The sequence below is a fragment of the Seriola aureovittata genome, chromosome 20 (assembly GCF_021018895.1).
Source record: "Seriola aureovittata isolate HTS-2021-v1 ecotype China chromosome 20, ASM2101889v1, whole genome shotgun sequence".
Lineage (NCBI taxonomy): Eukaryota > Metazoa > Chordata > Actinopteri > Carangiformes > Carangidae > Seriola > Seriola aureovittata.
The window spans coordinates 8,276,067-8,284,978 of NC_079383.1; the positions used below are offsets into that span (position 1 = coordinate 8,276,067).

The 8,912-nt window shown below is 43.1% G+C and overlaps 1 pseudogene; it reads left to right on the forward strand.

Annotated features, from left to right (window-relative positions):
• Window positions 1-6,420: 6,420 nt before the first annotated feature.
• Window positions 6,421-8,522, forward strand: LOC130161656 (piggyBac transposable element-derived protein 4-like; annotated as a pseudogene).
• The last annotated feature ends 390 nt before the right edge of the window (window positions 8,523-8,912 follow it).

Genomic DNA, 8,912 nt, shown 5'->3' on the forward strand with positions numbered 1-8,912 from the left:
TAGTGACAGATGTGCCTGACCCCTAAAAAGGCTTTTAGATTTTTTATTCCGTAGTAATGGTTTTGGCATAAAAATAGAAACAGGGGGTTAGACCGATCCGAAAAGTCGGTTTCAAATTTAGAGAGGGGACGGTTGTCAGGGGTTCTGTAAAACACTACAATTTTACGATTAACAATATTTTCTAATTTGCCTACGTCGCTAAAGGTCACCGATGTCTGATCACTCAGACGAGACGTTGCAACTCTATTCCTCTTTCTTCGGCCTCTCTGTCCGTGAGTTGAGGGTCAATGAGATGAGCTAAGTTGATGACGAAGCAAAGCTGATCGTTCCTATTGTTTACAATGTACAGATGTTTCCTTTTTTTATTTATTATTTCGCAGTCTAAAGTTTTGGCCGCTTTTCGTTTCTTACCCCCTCTGGGGTTTTGCACCACCTGAATGATTAATTCAAGGTTAGCGTCTGAGGCTATATCTTTGTTTGACTGCACTAAGCGTTCTAGTAAACCTTCAAAAGCCGGCAGGATAGCTTCACCGGCTTCGTCGACGGTCACGTTAACGTGATTTTGCATGTTTTCGCCTTTTATTTCTAACTGTATCACATCATTACGTTTAGCCTTTAATTTCACTTCGTCGGCCAGATCCCTGAGGATCCCGACGACATCTTGGTAAAATTGAGCAAGATCAGGCACGTTTCTAGGAGGTGGTACATTAAAAACTTGTCTTATTTCTAAATTGTTGAAACGGTCGCGGGTTACTGTTCTACACGGTTCGACCTCCCGCATTGAATTTCCCCCGCTCTGACGAGTGGGGTTTGATTCACACACGCTTGTATGAGCAGCGTGCGAGGCAGGGGAGATGGGTTCAATATCGGTCACTATCAGCGGGGTTTGAGGAGAGGGAGCGTGCGACGCATCGGCTGTGAAAGAGGCCTGAGGGTCAGACCCGTGCTGCTGGGAGGGGTTGGATGACGGTATCTGATCGACTAATCTGAGAGCATCTTCTATATTTTGGAAATAATTTTCTGTATTGCAGATTTGTTGGATTTCCGCAAAAGGATCAGATTCTGGGGAATTTTCAGGTATGTTGGCTATGCTATCGTCTACCGCTAAAGCGGGTGAAATACGGTTTAATTCCTCTACATATTTCTCTAACTCGCTTGGAACCACGTCAGACTGACAAAGATCATAAAAAAAGCCCAGGTTTAATTCTTTAGCCATGTTGAAATGTCACACCTTACTTTACAACTTCTCACACAAAGCAATGAAAGCGGATAAAAGACCCTGACCCAACTGTAGAATGACTCTGCGATTGCTCGCACACAGACACTGAGGATTGACGGAGTGCGTTCTTGAGTTTCTCCGACGAAGGTAGGGGGGTCCTCTCCGCCCTCTTCTGGGCTGACGAATCAAATGTCTCCTCGGTGTTCCCTCTGTGATGAAAGACGATGAGAGGAGATGTTTTAATTCAGCGTGTCATGTACCTTTAGCTTTAGTATTTAACGATTCGGGTTATGTCATTTTAGGTTACGTGTATTTTATATCATATACCGTAAATAAATAAAATGTACTAAGTAATCCTACCTTTGATCAGTCTCGTAGCCGCGGGCGTCTGTCCGTCCGATGGGCTTGGTAGATGCGGCTGCGCGGCAGGGATCTCAGGAGTCTCCGGAGGGGTAGTTGCCACGGCCGCTTGTCCGTCCGATGGGCCTGGTAGATGTGGCTGGGTGGCAGGGATCTCAGGAGTCTCCGGAGGGGTAGTTGTCACGGCCGCTTGTCCGTCCGATGGGCCTGGTAGATGTGGCTGGGTGGTAGGGATCTCAGGAGTCTCCGGAGGTGCAGTTGCCAGGGGCGCTTGTCCGTCCGCTGGGCCGGGTAGATGCGGCTGCGTGGCAGGAGTCTCAGGACTCTCTGGAGGTATAGTTGACTGAACCCCTGTACATAGGCATAATAAACGCAGTTAATAAAAAACAATATTTATTCTCCACTCCATGCAGCTAAATTCAAGGTGACATTACATCACCACACCGCTGGTGGCGCTGGCTTCCAAATACACTACCGGAAATGCGTCACAGACACGCCCCTACATTCCGGAAGTCCGTAGGAAGACCGGCCTTCATTTTAAATGTGTAAGCGGTAAAAGCGGGATGTCCGCAGGAATTGTTAAAATACTCTAATCCAAAGAAACGTTTAAAAAAGTTTTCATGGACTTACCCGTTACATCTGGACCGTCGGCAGATTCCTTTGCCGGACCTTCCGATCTGATATTTTTGGCAGACGAGTCCGGCAGAGCGGGTTTACGGCGTTTTGGAAGCCGTAAACGGTTGACCCTCGGACAGATACTCTCGGGACGGATTGCCGGTGAACTCGGCCCTTCTTCTACGCCTCCTAATTCCCCGTGGAAAACGGCCGGATTTCCAGCCCGGCTAAGCCGATCAGCAGCGTCTATTAAATCTGTAGGTAGTTGGAGAGTGAATGATTCCGTTTCCGATATTGATGTTGTTAAATAGAAGAACAAAACAAACAAAAAATAAATAAATAAACAAATGGTAACATTACCGTAGTCTGATTGCGTAAAGCACAGACCCTCCAGCTCGTCGGGGGTAACTTTAAAAACAAAATTAAATAAGTAAATAAATCATAGTTGAAGAGCGCAGATCTTTTTCAAATTAAATAAATAGTGATTCAGGGAGAGGGAATATATTACTTACCGATATATGTGCTGGTGATGTTTTGTAGAGGAAGATGGTGAACCTCTGCAGAAACTTTATTTTCTAAAATAAATAAGTGCTATATTTAAACGTTTTTTTTTTTTTAAATGATTTCTTCAAGCGATAACGGTTGTGGTAAAATAAAGTTTTCTCATACCGTGGCTCATGTTGTCGGTGTTGTCTGTTTTCAACGAATCCTGCGTCTGATACACCCAGGAGAACATGCATTTATACCCATGTAAATTGTTAAAGTTTAATTTTCTACAATAAAGGGTTTGTTGTTTGTGAATACGTATGCGTGATGACCTGTTCCGTTGAAACAGCTGTCTCACAGCGGTAATATGCTTTAAGAACTTTTTAACTTTGTTTATCACACAGTCATCAATACTTGCTGCTTGCTAATAAGTTTGGATGATGAGCCTTTCCAATGAATAGGCTGATTCACAGAGATCCTATGTTTTAAGAACTTTTTAACTTTGTTTCTCACATAGTCATCAATACTTGGCTGAAGTGTGTGTGTGTGTGTGTGTGTGTGTGTGTTTGTGTGTGTGTGTGTGTGTGTGTGTGTGTGTGTGTGTGTGACAAGGAGAGGGAGGGGTGGTGGACTCAGCGTGTGTGTGTGTGTGTGTGTGTGTGTGTGTGTGACAAAGAGAGGGTGAGCTCTTATGGTAATGTGTTCTCACACAGTCATCAGGACTTGTTGCTTGTTAACAAGTATGGATGGTGACGTAGTCCTTTAATATACACCCCTCACCCTTTGGGAACGCACATTACGTCAGCATAACCTCCTCCTGACCCCACCCCCTTCCTGACCCCCCTTACTCCCCCATGACCTTGTGACCTATAAACCCTGAGGGGGAAACCTGTCAAATTTGATGTTTAGTGGTGTATATACTCTCTAGCGCTGAATGCAGTTTCTTACCCCCAAAAAATGGCAGAAAAAAGAAAGAAAACTTATCACTTTCACAACGAATGGGAGGAGGAGTTATTTTTTACGACTGTGAAAGAAACCTGCGTGTGTCTCATTTGCGGGGCGACTGCGGCGACAGCAAAGCGGCACACTTCAGAGACACTTCACTATGTGTCACAAAAGCTACCATGCTAACTACCCACCAGGAAGCGCACTACAGGCAGAAAAAGCCCGTGAGCTAAAGGCAGCTTTTGGTAAGCAACAATCTTTTTTCACGAGGCCGGTGAAAAAGTCACATAAAGCAACCGAAGCCTCGTTTAGAGCTACACATTTTCTGACCAAGAAGAAGAAGACATTTTCAGACGGAGAAGTTGTCAAAGAAGCAATGATGATAATTGCAAACACTGCACTTAAAGATGAGAAAAATGGAACTGATCTAATCTCCACTCTCTCCGACGTCCAACTGGGGGCATCTACGATGGCTAGACGAGTGTCAGCTATGTCTGGTAATTTGGCCGATCAGCTGGACTGGGATCTGGCGAAGTGCAGGTGGTTTACCATCCAGTGCGGCGAGTCCGTGGACAGCAGCAGTACAGCGCAGCTGTTGATTTTTATTCGGATGGTGTTTGAAGATTTCTCCACAAGAGAAGAACTCTTGACACTACTGCCCTTAAAGACAACCAGGACGGGAGTTTTTTGTACAGAAAAAGGTACCTTTGGAAAAGCTGGTAGCGGTGACTACAGATGGGGCTCCTGCTATGATTGGCCGACATACAGGTTTCATCGCTCACTGTAAAGGTGACCCAGACTTCTCAAAATTTCTGCATTACCACTGCATCATTCACCAGCAGGCGTTATGTGCAAAAGTGATCGGCTTTGAGCATGTAATGACTCCCGTTCATAGTTTTTTGTCACTTTTTGGTGAAATCAAAGAGTTCATGCAGAGGACACAGAGTGGACACTTGACCTTGCATTTTTGACGGACATTACTGGGAAACTAAACCACTTGAACTGCGAGCTGCAAGGCAAAGATAAGGCTGTTGTTGATATGATAAGTGCTTTAAATTCATTTAAAGCCAAGATGAACATTTTCACATTTCATTTACAGAGAAAAAGGTGCTGCACTTTCCCTCTGTGCAGTCGCTGCTGAAAGACAATGCTTCTGCATCTGAGACATTTGATAAAGTTGCAGAAAAGTACTGTGAAGTCATAAACAGACTTGGGCAAGAGTTTGAGAATAGGTTTTGTGGCCTTGATCAGCTTGAGCCATGTGTGTCATTCATTTCCAATCCTTTCATGAATGTGGACGCAACATGCTGAGCAACTAAGTGCAACGTTCAACTTTGATGCTGGACAGGTGGAGATTGAAATCACAACATTGCAAAATGACCTCCACCTCAAAGCCCACCAGGCTACACCAAACTTTTGGTGCCTTGTTGACACAGAGAAGTACAGTGGTGTATGCACAGCAGCTATGAAGGTTGCCAGCCTGTTTGGTTCAACCTATCTCTGTGAATCAGCGTTTTCTGACATGAACTTCATCAAGAACAAACACAGAACAAGCCTCACTGATGCACATCTGAAAGACTCACTCACAGTTGCAGTGTCAAGTTACAAACCAGATTACAGTACACTGGTGAACAGCATGCAATGCCAGTCTTCCCACTAACAAAGAAACAGATACCAGATGTTGTCAGTAGCAACATGGTAGTGCCATGGCAAATTTGAATTAAAATATTGAAGAATTGTGTTCAATTTAAAAGTGTGTTCGTGACATCTAACAGTTATAATTTTGTTAAAAATACCGCAGATTTGGTCATTAGTTCAAAATGTGACAAGATTTATTTAAAAATATGTAAGTTGATTTTTCTTTAACATTACATAATTGATAACTTTTTGAAATATGGTGCAACATAGTTAATGGTTTGTTAAAAGGGTTTGTCAGTGGCTAGTGAAAATGGGACATTTTTCCTATGAAATGTAGTGATGTAAGTGATCATCTGAAAATTTAACAATTACTGATATTAATAAAGTTCTGAATATTGATATCTGTTTCCCACCTTGTTTTCATTGTTGATAATTATTGTGAGAAATCATTAACGTGATCAGTGTCTTCACATAGATGAGTATCATTAATCATTATTAATAATGTATAATTAAAGGCAAACTGAGCAAATTTGTTATTTCAGAAGAGCGTATCAAACTGGTAGCCCTTCGTATGACTCAGTACCCATGAAGTAGCTCTCAGTTTCAAAAAGGTTGGTGACCCCTGCTCTAGACTCTGTGTCTATCACCTATTGGATCCAGTTCAATGTGAAGAGTGAAATTAAATCATCAAACCAGGATTTGGGCATTCTTCTCATTCCTTGATTTAAGAAAGTTTAGCTGACTGTATAGTTGGAGTTGCCACACTTCGGCGAGGACAGTACACTAATGCATTCCTTTATGTTAAGATTTCATTTTGGAGTACTAGCCTTCAATTTTTAATTTCTATATTTGTCCACCAGATGGCGCTACTTTTTCCCATTCAAAGCATGCACCAAAATTTCACACTTTTTACTGTTTTCTGCAAGGGTGCCTTGTTGCTGAAATGATAAGTGTGTATCGCTATTGATGTTGGATAATGGTGTGTGTGTGTTTGTGTGTGTGTGTGTCCAACTTCATAAGTCTTTTCTCTTAGAAGGCCACACCAAAACAAAATTGGACTTGGTTTTGGTTTTGGTTCTCGCTCAGGTTGTTTATGCAGGTGCACTGCAGCCATGGTTATAAGTATGAGCAGTAGTGCAGGAGTAGTAATTTTGGAGATGGCAAGACATTACAGCACACAGGAGGCTCTGGAAGTGATCAAGCACTCTGAGTGCGAGGATGGCTCCTCATCCTCCTCCGAGGACTCTGAGGCTGACACGAAGGAGGCCTCAGAGGTAGAAACAGACCAGCTGGAGTCCAACTCCAACTCATCTGAAGATGAGAGCAGAGGGGAGATGGATGAAGCAGCAGGATGGACTTCAAAAAATTTAAAAATATTTTGGTCTCTGCGCTACGTTCCAGCAGCCAGTGGTTTGATCCCGGGACCTACACACTATGCCGCCGCCCAAATCATTGACCCAACATCCAGTTTTGCACTGCTGCTGACGGATGAAATCCTGCAGCATATTATGGCCATGACAAACCTGCATGGGAGACGCTCAATCCCAGACTGGTGAGATATGGACATAGAGGAACTGCAGGCTTATGTGGGGCTGCTCATTTTGGCTGGCGTTTACAGGTCAAAAAATGAATCAATCCTCACCCTCTGGAGTGAGAAATCAGGATGGAGCATTTTCTGGGCTACGATGTCCCACAAGAGGTTTCACCACATCAGCTGAACACTGTGGTTCGACGACAAGCTATCCCGACCCCAACGCCATGATGACAAGCTGGTTGCCTTCCGCAAAGTTTGGGATATGTGGACGCACCGCCTGCTGATGCTGTTCAGCCCAGACAGGGACATCTGCTTGAATGAACAGCTCGTCCCATTCAGAAGCAGGTGCAGCTTCATGCAGTACATGCCAAAAAAGCCAGCCAAATATGGAATAAAGATTTGGGCAACCAGTGATGTCAAAACGTCCTACGCCTGGAGACTGCAGGTGTACACAGGCACAGCAGCTGGCAATCCTGCTGAAGTCAACCAGGGGATGAGGGTGGTCCTGGAGATGACAGACGGGCTCCACGGACACATCACTATCTGTGACAATTTTTTCATCTCTCTTTCATCGCACTGGCAGAGGAGCTGCTCAGGAGGAAACAGGCCCTGGTTGGCACAATTCGCCGAAACAAGCCTGAGCTTCTCCCTCATTTGCTCAAGGCAAGAGCGAGAGCGGTCTTCTCCTCCACCTTTTAAGCTTTTACGAAGACCCACACACTGGTCTCTTACATTCCCCGACAGGGCAAGAATGTGCTCCTCCTAAGCACAAAACATCACAGTCCAGACATAAGAGACGAAATGAAGAGAAAGCCCATCATAATCAAAGATTACAACAGATGCAAAGGAGGTGTCGACAACCTTGATAAGGTAGGTGCCATTACGCATCAGTTACGCACACATTTATTTATTCTTACTCTTATGTTGTTGTCTAAAATATATGTAGGTTTTTTCCAAATGAGCATTTTCATATAAAATAAACAATATGTGTATCATGAGAAAGAATACTTGGATCATTTATTCATATTGTCTTGTTTTATGTTTTGTTATGAACAAATTGGTGGCCACTGGCCCTCTTCGACAACCTGGTTGACATTTCACATTACAACGCCTACATCCTGTGGACATCAATCAAGCCATCTTGGCAGCAGCAGAAACCATACAGGAGGAGGCTCTACATTGAAGAGGTTGGGAGAAATGCTGGTGACTAGTGGTGTGCGATACTGCAAGATTTGGTATCGATCCAATACCAAGTAAATACAGGGCCAGTATCGCCGATACCGATACTTTTTAATAATTAAGGTGGATGCATTATCAAATTGCTAAATCTGAATGAATTTTCATGATCTTTAAGTGTTATTATGATTTTTCTTTTGGATTATTAATTAGTTAAAACCCAGGACAGAAGTTGGGCAAAGTTCATAGGTAAATAGAAAATACTTTATTATCATAATAAAAGTTTTTGTTCAGAAACAATAGAACAGTAACAAAACAATTTTTCCCCATACATTGTTATGTCTGGATGTTTTTCTTAAATTAACAAAGTGCACAAAATTATCACTCGAGAACAAATTAAAACAAATAATTTTTTTCAGGTAGAGTATTCAGAAACTACAATACAAAAATTTAATAAAATTTCTCCCCAAAGCCTTGAGTTCAAAGAAATATTCCCAGAAGCCCCCCTGTGGGCCCTGTCCCCCTGTGCAGAACAGAGGTATTTGTTAGAGGTTTTTGTTCAGGAACAGTATCATGTTCACATTTTTCGCTTTTATTGCACATTGCCTGTTACTTAGTAACTGTCCTGCCTTTGAAAAAATACTCTCGGCTGGCACTGATGTTGCAACCACTCCCAGGTGTTTCTTGGCAAGTTTGCTCAGAGATCATAAAACGTTTCAATAGCCCTGAAACGATGGTGACATTGCACTGACAGCTCAGCAGCTAGCTTGCTACCTTGGCGCTCAGAAGTTGCAATGGTTTTGAGAAGCAGTGACACCAGAGGAATCACCTTTGAAACTGAAACATGTTTTTCTGTTGACTGAAACATGTTTTTCTGTTGACTGAAACATGTTTTTCTGTTGATATCTCCCTGGTTGCTTCCTCAAATGGTGCATCGAT